The sequence below is a fragment of the Ornithorhynchus anatinus genome, chromosome 18 (genome assembly GCF_004115215.2).
Source record: "Ornithorhynchus anatinus isolate Pmale09 chromosome 18, mOrnAna1.pri.v4, whole genome shotgun sequence".
Lineage (NCBI taxonomy): Eukaryota > Metazoa > Chordata > Mammalia > Monotremata > Ornithorhynchidae > Ornithorhynchus > Ornithorhynchus anatinus.
The window spans coordinates 7733947-7753093 of NC_041745.1; the positions used below are offsets into that span (position 1 = coordinate 7733947).

Genomic DNA, 19147 nt, shown 5'->3' on the forward strand with positions numbered 1-19147 from the left:
GCAGGGACCCCTGTGGGCCACAACAGACGGTCAAGAGAGAGCTCGTTGTGGGCAGGAAGCATGTCTACCAACTCTGTCATATTTTACTCTCCCAAGTGCTCAGTACAGTGCTCTGCAAACAGTAAACATTCTGCTATACAGTAAGCCCTCAAATACAATTGATCGATGAGGAAGAAAGGCTATTACCAGAGCTAATGGTGGGAAGCAGCGTGGCTCAGTGGAAAGAGCCGGGGCTTCGGAGTCAGAGGTCATGGGTTCGACTCCCGGCTCTGCCACTTGGCAGCTGTGTGACTGTGGGCAAGTCACTTAACTTCCCTGTGCCTCAGTTACCTCATCTGTAAAACGGGGATTAACTGTGAGTCTCACGTGGGACAACCTGATTACCCTGTATCTACCCCAGCGCTTAGAACAGTGCTCTGCACATAGTAAGTGCTTAACAAATACCAACATTATTATTATTAGAAGCAGTGTGACCCAGTGGAAAAGAGCACTGGACTGGGAGTCAGGAGACCTGAGTTCTAAATCCAGCTTCTCCATTTGCCTGTTGTATGCCCTTGGGAAAGTCACTTAATGTCTTGGTGCCTCAATGTCCTCATCTGTAAAATGGGAATTATACAACTTGAAGCCCCATGGGGGACAGAGACTATATCTGACCTGTTTCCACCGTATCTACCCTAGCATTTAGGGTCGCACTTGCTACACAATAAGTGCTTACCAAGCACCACAATGATTATTTTTTTTTATTATGAAGCCGCATGCATTATCCCCAGCATTAAAGGTTCTCTCCTGCCAAGCCCAGAGAGGCAGGCTCCCGTGCAATGACTGAAAGCAAATCCTATCATACCATCAGTGTTGCAGCTCCCAGGTTTCTCTCTGTCTTCGATCCCTCACTTAGTGGTTCCTGTGACATTGACCCCCGGGACCCCTGGTCGGTTACCCCTCCTGAACGCCTTATAGAAACAGACCAATTCTTTTACAACTGATATCGATTTTCTTTTTTTTTGCTCAGTGGACTTGCTTCCCGTGGAACCCAAATAGATCATCTCAGGCCCAGATGGATTCTTTGGTGGTCTGATACCACTGGGCAGGCTACATGGAGCAAATAGATTAGGAATTTGCTCAGTCTTCCACTTTGCTTGGATGGTGCCCATCTAGAATGACCAGATGCCTCACACTGGGCAAGACTGACCTGCAAGTCGACTCCTTTTCCCGCCAATGGCTGGCAGGATCCCCAACGCCCATTTTAATGATAGTAACGATGGTATTTGTTAAGCGTTTACTATATGTCAGGCATTGTACTAAGGCTGAGGTGGATACAAGCAAATCGAGTTGGACGCAGTCCCTGTCCCATGTGGGGCTCACAGTCTCAATCCCCATTTTACAGATGGGGTCACCGAAGCACAGAGAAGAGAAGTGACTTGGCCAAGATCACACAGCGGACAAGTGGCAGAGCCAGGATTAGAACCCACTGTGGCCGGTGGGGGAAGTAGCAGGCACAAGGAGCCAGCAAGGGCTGGAAGTGGACAGAGAAGTACTGTACAGCTGGCAGAGACGTGGCAGCCAGCACTGCCTTAGCCCAAATCACTACCGCTGCCACGGTCACAATACCAGTGATGATGCCCAAGGAACCCCGAGGGCTGTGGACCACGATTGGCAGCCACACCTGACCTTTCACCCTCAACTGGCTGTCTCAGGCAGGGACTTCAGCGAGAGCAAGCCATCAGCATCAGTGGTGTTCGGGGTTTGTCTGCTGTGTGTCCAGCACCGAACTAGGACCTTGGAGTACTCGCACCCGAAATTTAGTCACAGTTCATGTTTCCTAGGAGCTCACACTGTAACAGAGGAGATGAGCAGACACGAGCAGGCCAGGAGGCAAAAGAGTAGAGACAAATGATGAAAAGCCCAAGTAAAAGCAGTAGGCGGATGAACAAGCAGATATGTCCCTGACGTGGCTGCTGGGAGTGACCAGGAAGGGGAGGATTAGTCAGGGAATGCCTCTTGGAGGAGGAGATTTTTAAGAAGGCTTTGTAGGTGGCGAGGAATGTGGTCTGACTGAGCTGAGAAGGTGGTGAGTTCCTCAAAGGGGAAGTAAGGGTTCCTGCTTTTTAATCATCGATGCTTACACTTATTAAGCACCTGCAATGCAGAAAGCACTGAATTAATGTCCAGAGGATTGTAAACAACACACAAAAAAATGAAGAAACGATCCCTATCCCATTGCTTCTCCCCTTTTCAATCCATATTTCTCACTGCCAACTGCATCCATCGGCCAAATCGTCTCTAGGCCCACGACTCTCACTTGCTGAAAACCTCCAGAGGCTGCCCCCCTCCCTCTGCATTGAACAAAAAGACTTTCCATTGGTTCTCCTCACTCCCCAGCTCATTCTTTTGACCTCTGCCAAATTCACTGTACCCCACCCGTATCTCATCCACCCACCTCCAACTCCTCATTCACACTGTCCCCCCAGCCTGAACCTTCCACTCTCAACTAGTTCTCAACCCTTTCCTCCACCTTCAAGTAGTCTTCCCCAGTGAAATCCCAATGCACACCTCTAGCACACACATTTCTACCACCCTCAGTCATTGCAAACACATGCGTATTTAGTTGGACGTTTGGGATCCAGAAACTGAGACCCATCAGCTTGACTAAGCCTCCTCCCTCACCCGCCCAAGGAGCTTTTCCACCTTGCTCTTTCCTAGAGGGAGGAACATCTTGCAACACAATGGAAAACAAGAACCCCAAGCTCTAGGCTAGTGGTTCACAGACTCCTTGTAAACTTCCAGAAAGCTTCCCCTCCCACTACTCAGTCGAAGAGCAGGTCTATGGTAAAGTATCAAGGGGACCTTTTGGGGAGGAAAAATGTTCTTGCATCTAATTAAAAACATTGGGCCAAAGGTGTAACATGATGCAGTGATAAACTCAAAAGGAATTCAAAGCCAGAGATGGGATTTTGGGAGCTCTATTACCCCGACAGGTAGGTCTACGTAAGCAAATCATACAAACCAACAGCCAGTTGACAGGAGAAATGGCAAAGTCTCTGCTGAACCTCTGGCTTCCCCTGAGGATGAGCCTGATGGAGCTGGAAGTATTTAGGGAAGGTGAGGACAGTGCCAAATGGGCAGTCACGAAGGAAAGGGGAGGGGAAAGGCAGTGGAAGGAGAGCTTCTCCTTAAACATCAATCATTTTGGGGTGAGAATGAGCCAGCTTTAAAGTCAGAATACTGATAAAAAAAAAATACATATATGGCTTTAAAAGGCAAAGGTAGAGAATGTTTTTCTCTGTACACATTCCACTGTCTTGTCCTCGAGACCCCACTTGTGTATATTTTCCCCTCTCATATCACATCCATCTTTCTTCACACATCCACAGGGAATGGTGAGACCCGCTCCCCTAGAACACAGGAGTCATGAGCTCTCACAACCCCACGTTAAGGAAAGACCGCGCTATAGTACTCACCAGATCTGACGCCAGGCCCTTGTGTGCAAACCATTTCTTCAGACTCCAGCTTCACTGTACCCTCCAAAGGCTGCTGGCAGTGGACAAGTGCTCCTTCACAGCACCCAAGCCCAAACGGGTAGTGAGGGCAGGTGCCATGGCAGGAGTTGCAGTCTCTTTCAGTTGTGTGAGCAGATGTGGGTTTCTCTCCATCCTCAAGTTTAGGGGCTGTGTCCAAGGTGCCTAGAGTCCTGAAGAAAGACAGCGAACAAGTTGAGAAGAGAAGGGTGTGCCTCTTCTTTCCCCTACACTGATAGGACCAGGAGAGAGAGATCTCTGGGCTCTCACAAGGGCTTGATGAGAAGCAGCTGACCTGGAAGACACCCTGCTCTCATAAGTGTCTGCCATTTGGCCAATTTGGGATTCCCAGAGGCTCTGCCTATCAAGGGTTTTTGAGAGAGTGAACTAGGGCTGGGGCTAATAGTCTCAGGCCTCCATGGAGGGTCGGGGCAGGTCTTGTCGTGTTGCAAAACACGACAAGAGATTGGCTCAAAGATCTTCACAGAAGACTTTTCCAGGCTTTTTTTTTTTAAAAATGGAATTTGTCAAGCACTTTTATTATGCGCCAGGCACTGTTTTAAGTGCTGGGGTAAATACAAAGTAATCCGATCGGACACAGTCCATGTCTCACATGGGGTTTACTACCTTAATCCCCATTTTACAGATGAGATTACCTGCGGCACAAAGAGGTGACTTGCCCAAGGTCACGCAGCAGACACATGGGGGAGTCAGACTTAGAACCCAGTTCCTTCTGATTCCCAGGCCCATGTTCTCTCCACTAGGCCACGCTGCCCTGGAAAGGAACTGCTGTCACTTCGGTTACCTGTGGGACCTTATTTTGAAAACAAGGATCTCTAAGTTCCTCATGCCGATTGCACCTCGAAGACGTAATACACGGTTGCATAAGCTTCACAGCACAGAGGAAGGTATTGTAAGAGACCGATTACTATCACTCCCCGATGAAAGCACGAATGACCACATGCCTTGGTGGGAATGAAAGTCCTTCACGCTTACCAGTTTATTTCCCGGCACTCATTTCCACACAGCTCATGGCACTTGAATGGCAACGTAGCTCATTCATCCTCCTCTGTGACCTAGGCATTACAACATGACCTTCTAACAGCTTGCTTAGAATCACAGAGTGCTTTGAGGTCTTGGACTCTTAGATGGGGCACACAAGTCTTACATCCATATCCAGAGTTGATTTTAACATCTGTCTCCCTCTCTAGATTGTAACCTCCTTGTGGGCAGGGAACGTGGGTACCAACTCCTGTTACTGTACTCTCCTTAGAGTACAGTGCTCTGCACACGGTAAGTGCTCAAGAAATTCCACTGATGGGACAAGGTTCTCCAAAGGGAGGAGAGTCTGTCACCCGCAGTTTGCCGAGCCATAAATCAGTGAAGGACGCCACAGCTGAATTTGAAATCTGATCTCGGCCCAAGACTCTCAGTTTGTGGATTTTAAATGACTACAGTGGCATTTGCACCAGACGGCCACTACCAGTCATATCGAACTGGGTAAAAAACTGGAACCATTACCACTCTCTTCGAAACCCTAAGAAACTGGTGGTCAGCTCTGTGCATTGTTTCTCAGTCAAAACATCATTATTGGAAGCAGCGAGGCCTAGTGGAAAAAGCCCAGGCCTGGAAGTCAGAGGACATGGGATCTAATCCCGGTTCTGCCCCCTGCCTGCTGCGACACCTTGGGCACATCACTTTACTTCTCTGGGCCTCATTTTCATCATCTGTAAAATGGGGAGAAAATATCTGTTCTCTCTCCTGCTTAGACTGTGAACCCGATGAGGGTCAGGAACTGTATCTGACCTGATGATCTTATATCTCCCCCGGCACTCAGTATGATGCTTGTCACATCGTAAGGGATTGACAAATAGCACCGTGATTATCATTATGAAAAGGCACGGAGCATGGGAAAGGGAAGGTTGGGAGTGTGCAGTGGCAATAACTATAAACCTAGCCCTCGTGGAAATGGCTGCTGGAGCTATGCCATCAGTAGTTTAGGTTTCCGACTGAAAAATTATCTAGGCCGTTCTAGGAGATAAGCCCAGCCAGAATCTGGAAAAATAGCTGGCCATTGTGGGAGGCCAAGACCGCAGGGGCTGAAGCACCAAAGTTGGTCCGTTGTTCTAGTCGCGGGTCTCCAACAGCTTTCCCGGATCAATTTGTGGATCAAAGTCAACAACTCTCTCCCTCTTTAAGCCTTATTGAGGGCACATCTCCTCCAAGAGGCCTTCCCTCACTAAGCCCCCCCTTTCCTCTTCTCCCATTCCCGACTGAATCATCCTGACTTGCTCCCTTAGTTCTTCCCACCTCCCAGCCCCACAGCACCTATGTACATATCTGGAATTTATTTATATTAATATCTGTCTCCCCCTGACCCCAGACTGTAAGCTCGTTGTGGGTAAGAAATGTGTCCGTTTATTGTACTGTACTCTCCCAAGTGCTTGGTGCAGTGCTCTGCACACAGTAAGCACTCAATAACTATGACCGAATGAGTGACAACTTCAGCCTCTAGTCTTCCTCACCACCGGGGTATGATGCGACAGATACTGTGACCTGGCAAGCGATGTGACCGCTTCATGGCCAGGCATATGATCTTATCCTGACGAGCGGTAGAAACTCAGATGCAAAGAACAGAAGGCCAGGTCACTTGTTCAGGAACCATGTCCTCCAGACTCTAAGCTCATAGGGAACGTGTCCACCAACTCTGTAATATTGGACTCTCCCAAGGGCTTAGTATAGTGCTCTGCAACATGGTAAGCACTCAGTAAAAATGACTGATTGATTGATGTCTGGATGGGCCAGGCACTTTGTTTGAAGATGATTTTCCTGCAGAAAATTCTCGCTTTTGCTCCATCTGCAGTGAGCAATGTCAGAGGCCAAACTAAGGTTACAGTGGACGGAGCCAGCAAACTGGAACCCCAATTTTACATCTAAAGTGGGAAGTTCTACCTCCAGCCTTACCCTTTGATCCCCCCCGCAAATAACTGGAAAGTCCCATCTCCAACATCACCCTCTGACTCCTAATGTCAGTCCCATAGTTTGACTACTTTTCCAGCTGTGCCAACTCCAGCTCTCAGTTCCATAGCTATGCTATTTACTAAGCACTTAATATGTGCGAAGCACTGTGTTAAATGCTGGGTTAGAAACAAAGGTAACAGGTCAGACACAGTCCCTGACCCACAGGGAGCTCATAAACTAGGTAGGGGTGTATGGAAAAGACAGATGGTGGCAGTTGAACCCAGAGACGATTCACTGACACCAACATCCCAATGGGTACACAAATGATCTGGGTTAGATCTCTTTCCTCTTGCTCTGCTGTCACTCTGGAAGGCTCTTGACTTGAGTGGCCATTGAGGCCAACTGCTGATACATGACATCACATGTTCTTCCCACTGTCAAAGCCCTCGGAGAACAACCCCACGCCAGCCTCCAACCCCACCTCCCAACACGCTAAATCACTTGGACCCACCAGCCACCACTAGCTCTAGTTTATTCATTTACATATTTACCTGTTTATTTATATCCTCCATCAGCCCTTAAGTATATATAGATAGTAGATTGTAAGGTCAAATGATTTATTTTGATTATCCCATTTCAATCATTCTATGCTATTTGCGTGCTTACTGTGAGCAGAGCACTATACTAATCCTGGCTCCGCCACTTGTCTGCTGTGTGACTTTGGGTAGGTCACTTAACTTCTCTGTGTCTCACTTACCTCATCTGTCAAATGGGGATTAAGACTGTGAGCCACCTATGGTGCATAGACTGTGTTCAACCTGATTACTTTGTAGCTACCCCAGCAGTATAAAGCCTGGCCCATAGTAAATGAGGAGTTGGTAGACACAATCCCTAACCACAAGGAGTTTACAGTCTAGAGGGACAAGACTGGGTTATTTGTAAATACGTTTATGTCTGTCTCCTCTGGAAGAGTGAGCTCTCCTTTGAACGGGGATTAGGTCACATGTTTATATGGTACTTTCCCAAGTGCATGGTACAGTCCACTGCACCCAAGGGGAGTGTAATAAATACCTTTACTACTAAGGAGGGGTGGCCTGACGGGAAAGGTGTGGAATTGCCCAGGGATGTCTCTTGAGGGAAGTGGCTACTTAGAAGGGCCTTAGAGCCAGAAGAACTTCTGGGCCACTTCTTGCATTGCTGTCATAGGGTTCTCAGAAGTCTCCTCTCCCAGAAGCCACTAGGGCTAGGTGGCATCATGCTTCATCTTCCACCCTAGAGGCAGGGGATCAATCAGCTGATTTCTAGAGTGGTCTTCCACCTGGAGGATCCTCTGAAGTTGGCTCTTAGCCCTGAAGGTCTTTCTCTGTTTGACGATTACAAAAGCAGCCCCTAAAAACAACATTCCTCTTAAATATGGAACATTTTGGTTTCTTCCTCCAAATGACACTTTCACAGATCCTCCGTTGGTCTTTTCGCCGCCCCAGAGGGCACTGCCCCCAACAGGCACCGTAGCGGTACATTTAGGTCCTCCTTCTTGAGTTACGCTGCATATGCAGCATGACATAGAGGAACCAGACAGAAAGTCTGGCTGAGGTCCATCTGAGTCTGCCTAAACTCAGAGCGTTCCTCTGGGGGGACCCCTGACTCCTGACCCCTGACCTGTTCCAGGCCCTGAGTTTTTCCCTCCCAGGTCCCTGTGAACCCAGAAGCTGCTTCTGAGTTGCAGGGCCTGGCACGCTGGGTGCTTCACGTGACAACTGCTGCACATAAAAGACCAGAGTGGACAAGGGCCAGACCGGCTGGAAACAGGACACTTCTGTTGAATCCTGGATTTATGCTCACCCTACTTTGCCCGATTTTGTTCAAAGAGCGGAGGTTTTTCCATTATCCCAAATAGCCATTATGGCTTAGGTAATTGGAGATCTGGGCAAGCCAAATTTACCCCCACCCTTACTATTAAGAGGAAAGATGTACCTTGCATCTATCTCAGTGCTTAGCACAGTGCCTGGTCCTTAATAAGTGCATAGCAAAGACCACAATGATTATGATAATTGGTTTCCCGCTGTATTACTCATTCAGTAGAGGGCCATGGGAAACCCTCTGGCCTGCAGCTAGATTTTCCCTGGAATCCCACAAGGCCACAGACTGGACAGTTTATGGGTTTTCACACCATTAAAACCTAAAGCAGCTGCAGAAGCAAAAATGAAACAGAGATGGGGCAGAGAGCGGAGGGGAAAGAGAAGGATCAGAGAGGTTGGAAAAAAAAATCTTTGTCTAAAGGCGGGGCGGATTAGGGTGTTATGAGAAGAAGAATCCTTTCAGTTCTGAACACCCCCTGCTGTTCCTGGGACACAATCGGGTCTGGCTACATCCTCTGAGATGTGATAAACTCCCCTGCAGTCTAACAACAGCAATAAATGGCTGAGTCACTCTGGGTCTAAAGGAGTTCAGAGAAAGGACAAGTTTTCTTCCAGTGATTCCTTGTCTTCTCCCCTGCCGTCTGTGCTTAAGTGCCCATGCTGTGCCCTGCTGCGGAGTGGGTGGAGAGGGAATAGGCAGGGCAGGGCAGGTCGGATTCTTCTAAAGCAACTACTTGAGGGACCTGAAATGTGGGGAGGCCCCTCTGCCTCCAATGGGTCCTCGGTAAACAATGTCCAAAGATGGCATGAATTCATTAATCAAAGACTGCGGGATGGGGGGCAGGAAGGGGTAAGAGAAGCAGCATGGCCTAGTAACAGAGCACGCCCAAGGAGTCAGAAGGTCATGGGTTCTACTTCCGGCTCTGCTACTTGTCTGCCGTGTGACCTTGGACAAAATCACTTAACTTCTCTGTGCCTCAGTTCCCCTATCCTGTAAAATGGGGGTTAAGACTGTGAGCCCTATGTGGGACAGGGACTGTGTCCAACCCAATTATCTTGTATCTGCCCCTGAGCTTAGAATAGTGCCTAGCACATAGTAAGTGCTAAACAAATACCATAATTATTATTAATAATTACTATCTCTCTTCAAGCCATTTGTCAATTTGCACATGGTAAGCACTTCATGTAATACTGTTACATTCACTTGCCCTCCCCCATTAAATTGCAAGCTCTTCGAGGGCAGGGATTGTGTTGCCTTTCAAACACGGAGGGCAGTGCACAGCACACAGGAGGTGCTCAATAGCGAGGCAGTGATGATGCATTATTGATTTTTCTGTCGTTCATTCGATCTTCCTTCCCCTACCCCGCTCCCTACGCTGCAAGGGTCTGGTAGCAGAAATGAGGCTGGGGAGTTTGAGGAGTCCCAGAAGACTCTTCTTCTCAAGAGGCCTGAGGTGCCTCACAGGGGGTGTCCGAGATTGGATCCCTGCCTCTAAGGGTTATCCTGGCATAAAAATAAACCCAAATTCAGACAGGCAAAGGGGCATTTTTGTGGCACTCTAGTTCGCTCAAGTCCTTTTTGCTTATGACTTTTTTATATTGCCTTGATTTGCATGGTTTGCCTCGTTTGTTTTGTTTTTTGTTTCAGGGTGGGGCGGAGGGGCAGAGAAAGGAGAGATTCTCCCTCCAACCTCTGCTAACATTTCCCCCCGGGACAAAATGGTGATCTATCCAGAATTCAGGCAGCAGGACAGAGATCGAGAGAAGAGAAAAAGAGAAGCGGAGAATGAAGGGAAAGGGGTAAAACGGCATTCAGAACTAGGGAGAAATCCTGCCCAGGGAGAGAGAGAGCCGGTGGGGGTCTGGAAGGCAGGGCAGCAGGTAGGAGAGACAATGGGGACTCGCCCTTTGGCCCCCCGGATTAGTCCTTGACAGAGCAATGAACCTCTCCCCCTCCTGAGAAACCCCTCCCCAGTTGGTTGGAAAAAGTTTGGGCCCTGGGGCTTCCAGGGCAGAAGTCAGAGATTTTCTCTTTCCAGGTCCCTATTCAATCGATGGTATTTACTGGGAGCTAAAATCAATGTTATTAGACCCAATCCCTGCCCCAAGGAGCTTAGTTTCTGACTGGCTTTCCCACCTCACGTTTCAGTTCACCCCACCCAATCACACTGTCTCTATACTTTCAGACTACGCCAGGCTCCAGTTCCTTCCTCCTCTTTCAGGCACAGATAACCTCCCCTCCTTCTCCCCAGGAGTTCTCTCCTCACTTCCCCCTCCCCATCTCCAACACGGCACCTGAGCTCTCCCCTCCACCAGTAATAATAATAATAATGATGATGGCATTTGTTAAGCACTTACTATGTGCTTAAGCACGAAGCAGCGTGGCTCAGTGGAAAGAGCACGGGCTTTGGAGTCAGAGTTCATGGGTTCGAATCCCAGCTCGGCCACTTGTCAGCTGTGTGACTTTGGGCAAGTCACTTAACTTCTCTGTGCCTCAGTTACCTCATCTGTAAAATGGGGATTAAGACTGTGAGTCCCACGTGGGACAACCTGACTCCCCTGTGACTACCCCAGCGCTTAGAACAGTGCTCGGCACATAGTAAGCGCTTAACAAATACCAACATTATTAACATTATTATGTGCAGAACACTGTTCTAAGCGCTGGGGGATACAAGGTGATCAGGTTGCCCCACATGGGGCTCACAGTCTTCATCCCCCATTTTACAGATGAGGTCACTGAGGCACAGAGAAGTGAAGTGACTTGCCCAAAGTCACACAGCTGACAAGCGGCAGAGCTGGGATTAGAACCCATGACCTCTGACTCTCAAGCCTGTGCTCTTTCCAGTCCCTTCTGCCCTAAGGACCGTCTCCCAAAGCCCAAGGCTGTTTCAAGAAGTCACGGGCTCAAGGAATGGGTGGATTTTCCTAGTCCTACTTTTATCCAAGCAGAAGACAGGCGGGCAAGAGTCCCGAGAGAGGTGGAGGTTTAAGGTGGTGCTGGGAAGAGCCGGTTGGCGCTTGGGTAAATCTCAAAATTCCTTTCAAGCTGTGTGACCTTAGGCAAATCACTTAACTTTTCTTGCCTCCATTACCTCATCTGTAAAATGGGGATTAAGACTCTGAGCCCCTTGTGGGAAGGGGACTGTGTCTAATCTGATTAGCTTGTACCTACACCAGAGTTTAGTACAGTGCCTAGCACATAGCAAATGCTTAACAAATACTATTAAAAAAAAAAGATGATACCCTTTGAGTACTTATTACATGCCAAGCGTTGGGGTAATCAATCAGTTGTATTTATTGAGTGCTTACTATGTGTAGATCACTGTACTAAGTGGTTGGAAGAATATAACAACAATATAATAGTCACATTTCCCTCCCACAAGGAGTTTACAGTCTAGACACAAAATGACTGGATTGGACATAATCGCACACGGGGCTTGCAGTCTAAGAGAGGAGAAGAATAGGCATTTCATCCTCATTTTACTAGTGAGGAAAATGAAGATCAGAGAAGTTGAGTGAGTAAAGGAGCAGGCAGCAGAACCCAGGTCTCCTGACTCCCAAGCCTGAGCTCCTTCCCCCAGGCGACACTATCTCCCCAGCAGCCTGAACGGAGCTGTCTTTTCAAACAACATCTGCCCTCATCGGGAACCTCAATTGTCTTTCCAGTCCCACCCCCATCCCCACCAGGATGACAAGTTCGAAAAAGAGAGTTTTCCTTGGACCGTCCTCGGTGCCTAGGTTCGTCCACTCAGACCTGTATGCTGCGGGGACAGGGAAGGTGTGAAAACCTCCTTGTGCTGGCAGCCGCGACACGTCTCCAGAGGCGACTTGTTCAAAGTCAGCTTGGCATGTGCAAGTGCACTGTCTCCTGTGTGCCCAACAGACATGTGTTTCCTACTCGGAGTTTGAAAAGTTTAGCGTGAGATTGGGTGTTTTCTCTCTCTCATTTTTTTTTCTCTGCCCTAACTAAAAATGTTCTAGTTTCCTGTATGGGATTCTGCTGTTATGACACTTTTGTCAGAACACTCCTGGGCAATGTGAGTCACTGAGACCTCTCCCTGTGTTTTATTTTTAGTCGTCAAGGAGCGTGCGGTAATTATCTGTTCATGCTTTCACCTTCCCTTTGCCGCGGTCGGTCGGGCCTCCCTCTGTGGTGGGGGAGGAGGGGAGAGAGTGCAGGTAATGGGGCGCCACCAAGAGCCTACCGGTCTCCCGACTGGGTGCTGGCATGGGGGTTTTTCAGGGAGCAGTGGAGAGGTGTTTATGACACCAGGAACCTTAACATCCTGACCTAGGGAAGGCTGGGATTGGGAAGTGCCACCCTTCAATCAATCAATCAGTCAATAGTATTTACTCAGAGCCCGCTGTGTGCAGAGCACTGTACCAAACGCTGGGGAGAATACAGCAGAGTGAGTAGACACTCACTCACTGCCTACTTGTTTTGTTTTGTTGTGTGTCTCCCCCTTTTAGACTGTGAGCCGGTCATTGGGCAGGGATTGCTTCTATCTGTTGCCGCATTGTACATTCCAAGTGCTTAGTACAGTGATCTGCATACAGTAAGCGCTCAACAAATACGATTGAATGAATGGACACGATCCCTACTACAACCCAGCTTATTCACTCAACGAACGCCAACCTACTCACTGCACCTCCATCTCAGTCAGTCAGTCGAATTTACTGAGAGCTTACTGTGTGCAGAGCACTGTACTAAGTGCTCGAGAAAGTACAATATAACAATAAACAGATGCATTCCCTGCCCACAGTGAGCTTTCAGTCTAGAGGATGAGCTTATAGCCCAGAGCCTAACGTCTAAAGTCTTCCAACCTGTCTTTGGCAGTTTCCACACTCCTGGATCCTTGGCAAGGCAGAGGACCCCTTTGTTACCACTGAGTAGGTTCTCCTTTCTGAACACCAGAGTACCCAGGGCGGGTGGCCCATAGGGCTTTTCCCTCCTACAGCAGGCAGCCTCCGCCTCCCAAAATCTCCTGGACTGGAGCTGACCGTAGTCACCTGCTGGGGCAGAGAGTCCAGACACGGGACTGGCTGCGCCGGAGTGGTGACCTGACACTTCTCACAGATCCGACCCTATCCTGCCAGTGGCAGATCTTGGGCGGCCAGATAAAAGCCAGTTAAGCTAAGCCAAATTCCAAGTGGGGCCCAGACATGGCTACAAATGTTACATCCCATGCCAGCTCCAGCTGGCTCATGGGAAGGCGGAGACATTGCCAGACGAGAGGCAGACACAATGCACATTGATGCTTTCAGATAACAGGCAGAGTGACTTTCTCTTCCTAACAACAACAAAAAAACCCCAGAACATTTTCCCCTTCCTCTGACTTGCCAGGACCCCCACCATCCTTGCAGTTTTTCACATCCGCAACTGCCAGCTGATGGCCGATTGTTTTTCTTTCCTTGCCCAGCGATAGCCCTGTGTCCGGGGCTGGACTTGTCAGGAAGGGCACTGGTTTTAATCCCCCACCTCCCGGCTCCCAGGCCCTCCTTCGGCGAACTCACAGTGGTGAACAGCAAACGGCCTACTCCTCCACAGTTACTCGGAATTCACGATTTCAAACTTGGATGCCCTCAAAGACAGCAGAGGTGAGTTGGGACTGGCCTAAGGTCACACAGCAGGTAAGTGGCAGAGCTGGGATTAGAACTCAGGTCTTCTGATTCCCAGACCCTTGCTCTTTCCACTAGGTCTTGTTAAGAGGAGTGCAGGAAAGGGAAGATGGGAATCTCAGATTGTAAATTCCTTCACTAAACCGTAAGTTTTCAAGAGCAGGGATTGTCTGCCAAGAATTGTGGTATTCGTTAAGCACTTACTCTTGGCAAAATACTGTACTAAGCGCTGGAGTTAGATAAAATGTAGTCAGATCAGATACAATCTCTGACCCTCAAGGGGCTCATGGTCTAAGTGGGAAGAGAACATTTCACAGATTTTACAGTTGAGGAAACGGAGGTACAAAGAAGTGAGATGACTTGTCCAAGGTCACACAGGAGGTAGGTGGTGGAACCACGATTAAAACCCAGGTTCTCTGACTCTCAGCCCAGTGCTCTCTCCACTAGACCACGATAAGTACTCAGTAAATACACTGTTCATGCATGGCCCCCAGGTGAACAGCTGATGGGGGGCTGGGTTGGCTCAAGGACGCTATAGGGAGGATAGGAAGAAGGGAAGGACCGTGTTGGGTGAGTTCCTCCCCCACATGAACCTAGAGAACACCTGAAGCACTTAAAAACAGACACAAGAAACTGGGTTACCGAAAGACCATCTTGAAAATCTTTAGCAGGACGAAATTAGCCATCTCCACCTCGGGGTCTCCAGGCTACTTACTGCCCTTGAGACACTGGACTCCACCATCACTGCCATAGATGGAGACTTATAAAGGGAGGCAGCTTAGATTGAGGCAAGCATTTACCTTCTCTAGTTCCTTCATCGGTAAAATGGGGATTCGATATCCATTCCCTTTCCCTCTTAATCAATCAGTGGTATTTACTAAGCACTTACTGTGTGCAGAGCACTGTACTAAGCATTCGGGAAAGTACAGTATAACCAGTCTGTAGACACGTTCCCTGCCCTCAAAGAGCTTACAGGGACTGGATCCGATCTGATTTGTGTTGTACCTTCCCCAGCCCTGAGCGCAGTGCTCGGCACAGAGCAAGCGCTTGGCCAACACCCCAGTTATTGACGGACAGGCGTTGTGTTGAGTGCTGACGGCTCAGTGCTAGGGAGACTAGCAAGTGGAATTCTGAGGCCAGAGGTGGTCTTTGGGCAGACTCGGATGGTTGAATATAGGAAGTCCCGCTGGTGAAAAATCAACTTTCAGGGCAGGGATCCTGTCTACTGGCTTTACTGCCCTCTCCTCAGAGCTTAAGGGGATCATTTAGATATGAAGTAGAAAAGGCCCACGTCTTTAAGGGTTCATTTCTACCCTGGGGGAGCCTGGCCTGAGCCCATCTTGTTCCTCATTTTAGAACAAGTTGGAAGTTGCATGGAGCATTGACAAGCAGGATTAAGGCTCACCGAAAATCTCTCTGGAAAGTATGTTTCTCAGAGGCAAAGGTGGGGGCGGGGGGGGCGCTTTGTCTTTAACATTCTCCAGTAGAGTACCATGTAATTGTAAACCATACTGGTATTACATAAACGTGAAAGAAGCACAAAGGCAGCTAGGGAAAAAGAGAGAGGGAGGAGAGAGAGAGAAAACTTGCCGGCGACTCTCATGGCTAATGGTAAGATGCCATTTGTGGACATGACCAGAAAGGCCAGAGTGTGGCTAGCCATCTGGGCTATGTGGTGGGCGGGCAAAGATTGTCCTCTGCCCAAGGGAATGAGCAGGTGATTGCAATTCTCTCTGCAGAGTTGGCCCCAGGTGAGGGACTGAAAATAAGGCTGAAGATCTCTGGGTTCGCATACAGCGTGCAGCCGGGAAGCTTGCACACCACCCAAGGTTTTCACTGGCAACACAGGACTTAATATCATCGCCAAATGGCGCTGCTTGCATGGGCTCACCCTCCCGCGATGCACCCAAAGACAAGGAAGAAGACAGCTGCTGGGGAGATGGACAGAATTTGTCAATAACAATAACAATTATGATATTTGTTAAGCACTACGTGGCAGGCATTGTACTAAGCGCTGGGGTGAGTACAAGCAAATTGGGTTAAACGCATTCTAATCCCACATGGGGCTCACAGTGTCAATCCCCATTTTACAGATGAGGTAACTGAGGCATAGAGAAGTGAAGTGACTTGCCCTATCCCCAAGAATCCAACTGCCAAATGGGAATAGAAGGATGAAGGAAAGAAGAGGAGGAGGGGGAAGACTGAGGCCTTAAAATGAAGGGGATAAGCAAAGAAAGGAGGGAAGTAGCAGTAGTTATATTCACTGAGCACTCATTGGGTGCCATTGTTGAGTACGATTCTCAAGTCCTTTAGTAAGGCCCATGAAATGTGTGCAGCATGGATACAACATGTATACAACACGCAAACATCATGGTGACCCCCGGGAACCTCTGCACAGTTGGGGTCACAGAGGTGCCTGGAAAAAGCTTGGAGTCAGGAAGATTCAGAAGGAGAATGAGGAATCTAACAGACTTCTGCCCCCTCCTAGTGCAACATATGGTGAAAACCCACACCCAACCTGTTACTCTATCAAGTCAGCCCCACAGGTACCCCCAGAACCATTGGGCTCAGACCCGTACAGAACCAACGAGACAGCCAGGGGGCCTGCCCTCTAGGAGCTTCCCATTTACGGCAGGAACTTTCCCCGCAAACATCCCAAGAGGCGAGGCAAAGCCCCTCCAACCCGTGAGATGAGATTCCAACCCGGCCACCGTCAGGCCTCAGCGGAGACCCGCCCATCCAGTTGCTCTCAGGAAACCTCTCTGAACTATTCGGGACCCATGATGCACCGCTCTGAACTGCCTTTTTAATTACCTTTTCCAAGCGACTTTCTATTGTAAGTTCATGGCAACAGTTGGTGAGTGAGGAGCAGTGGGGAGACCCCTGAAAGAGCACAGAAGGCTGGGCTGACAATCTACAAAAACTCAAATGTCCGATGGAAAAAAACAAAGTGCTCTTAGAGAGAAACTGGAAGAAACTCATTTGGGCCTTGTTGGACAGGATACGCTCTTGGCTTCTTAAACTTGGACTTTTGAGAAAAGAAGAAAACAAAGAAAAATGAACACATGTTCATTGTTCTATTCTGCCCTGAGATGTGCATGCCCATTCAAGCCACAGGCAGCTAGCTGCAGTGGAAGCTAGAAGTACAAGTCTGGTGATTCTACTCTCTGAAATGCCGGGGCATTGGCTCATACAGATAATCTTCCTTTCATCTCTTTTATTCAGAGCATCTCTAGAATGGCTTGTAACATTAACCCACATGGAGCGTGAAAGGCAGACCTTGAGTTGATGACTTCTTCAGACAACAGAGTGGCATTCCTTTCCTACAGAGAATTGGAGAAAGACGTGACTCACGAAGAAAACTGATTAGAAGGCTTTCAGAAATCGTCCTTTTTAATTTCTGTCACCCAAAGTGCCCCATTTCATCCAGGAGATGTAAGGGGAGGAGTCTCTAGACTGTAAATTTAACAATCTTGAAAGATTTACAGGCTCTAGACTGTAAGATCGTTATGCGCTGGAAATGTGGTGGCAAATTCTGTTGTATTGTACTCTCCCAAGAGCTTAATACAGTGCTCTGCAAAGAGTAAGCGGTCAATAAGTCCCATTGATTGATCCAGGGACAGAGGGGAGGGACCTAAATGCAAAGAGTGAAATAGAAGAGAAAACATGCTGCAGTTAGAACAGTTTGGATGAAGTTCCCTAAATACCCACTGAATTAAGATTTATTAGCTGCAGATGATTAATTATCTCTGAAAGAATACAAAGACTTATTGACGATTTGCAGCTCTCCCTCCAGAACCTATTTCCTATGCAAGGGTATTAATCTGAGTTTTGGATCATCTTTATATCCACCTAATCTGGACATCAAAGGAGGCCTCCGTTTCCCTCTCCTTCTCTGGGCAGGATCCTGCCTCCGGGTCCCTATGAACCCAGCCGAAGGCAGCTCATAAGCACGTTGAGGCCCTGCAGTTTATCAGGTTTGCGGATTTTGGGAAACGACACCGAGAACGTTTTGTTTTCGTCCTGAGCTGTTCGCCTCCAGGGGGCGGCTGTGGCGAAGCCCAAACTGACACCACCCCTGCTGCGAAGCCCTCGTGTATTGCTTTTCTTTACACAGATGAGGAAATAGAAACGTTAGCAATCTTAGGGACCTTCCCCAGAGCCACCCACGGATGGGTGGATGGGTGAGCGAGCTGGGTCTTGAGGGGGGCTGAGTGGGAGGTGGTGAAGGGAGGGGGCAGAGTTGGGGGGCTGATGGGTTTGCAAAGGGAAATAAAGGGAAGCAGCTTGGTTTAGGGGAAAGAGCACGGGCCTGGGAGTCGGTTCTAATCTCGGCTCTGCCACTGGCCTGCTGGGTGACCTTCAGCGAGTCACTTCTCTGTATCTCAGCTGCCTCATCTGTAAAGTGGGGATTCAATATTTGCTCTTCCTCTCAAACTACGTGGGACAGGTGCTGTGTCTGACCCTATTATCTTGTATCTACCCCAGTGTTTAGTAAAGTACCACAGTGAGGGAGATGATCATTATTAAAAGCGAATGGCAGCACTCCCCCACTTGCTCCTCCTCCATGCCATCCTCCTATTCTCCTCCATTCCCGACCCGTGGCCTGGGCAGAGGTGCGGCCAAGGTACCAGATGAAGGCAGGCCTGCCGGGCCCTGGTCCGCGCTGGGTCTGGTCTTGCCCCGGGGCAGCCAGGCTGCAGGGGCGATGGTGCTACCCCGGCCCAGAGCCGGACAGGCATCGGGACCACTGCTGCTTCTGCTAGGGTAGCAGGACCAGGGAACAGCGGCCTGGAGGCCGTGACGGCCACAGTCCCCGGTGCCCAATCCGCCATCTTCACCCCGGCCTCCTTCTCCATGGGAAAGGGATGATGTCTCCACATGGGCACATACCACTCTCTGCACCTGCTCTCTCACCTCCCAAGACCCCAATTATAATAATGCTAATGCTAATACATAAGCGCTATGTGCCAAGCACTGTACTAAGCGCCAGGGAAGATACAGAACAATCAGATCAGCCAGGGTCCCCATCCCCGACGGGGCTCACGTTTTATTTCTTTGAATTTCCAAGACATTAACCCGTTTCCAAGAATCTAATGTGGGCAGTAGGGCCAACCTTGACATTTCAGAACCGACAACTAAGGCTCCTCTGAGCCTGATTCCCGAACCCCATGCTAGCCCTGCTGCTCATCG

General features: G+C 49.0%; 1 long non-coding RNA gene across 1 annotated transcript in view; it reads right to left on the reverse strand.

The window, feature by feature from the left end:
• The window catches only part of LOC120638963, a 173813-nt gene that overhangs the window by 141171 nt on the left and 13495 nt on the right, over window positions 1-19147 (reverse strand). The window contains exon 3 of the long non-coding RNA XR_005661026.1: window positions 3459-3688. This is a non-coding gene — a long non-coding RNA (uncharacterized LOC120638963). The remainder of the gene's footprint in view (window positions 1-3458; window positions 3689-19147) is intronic.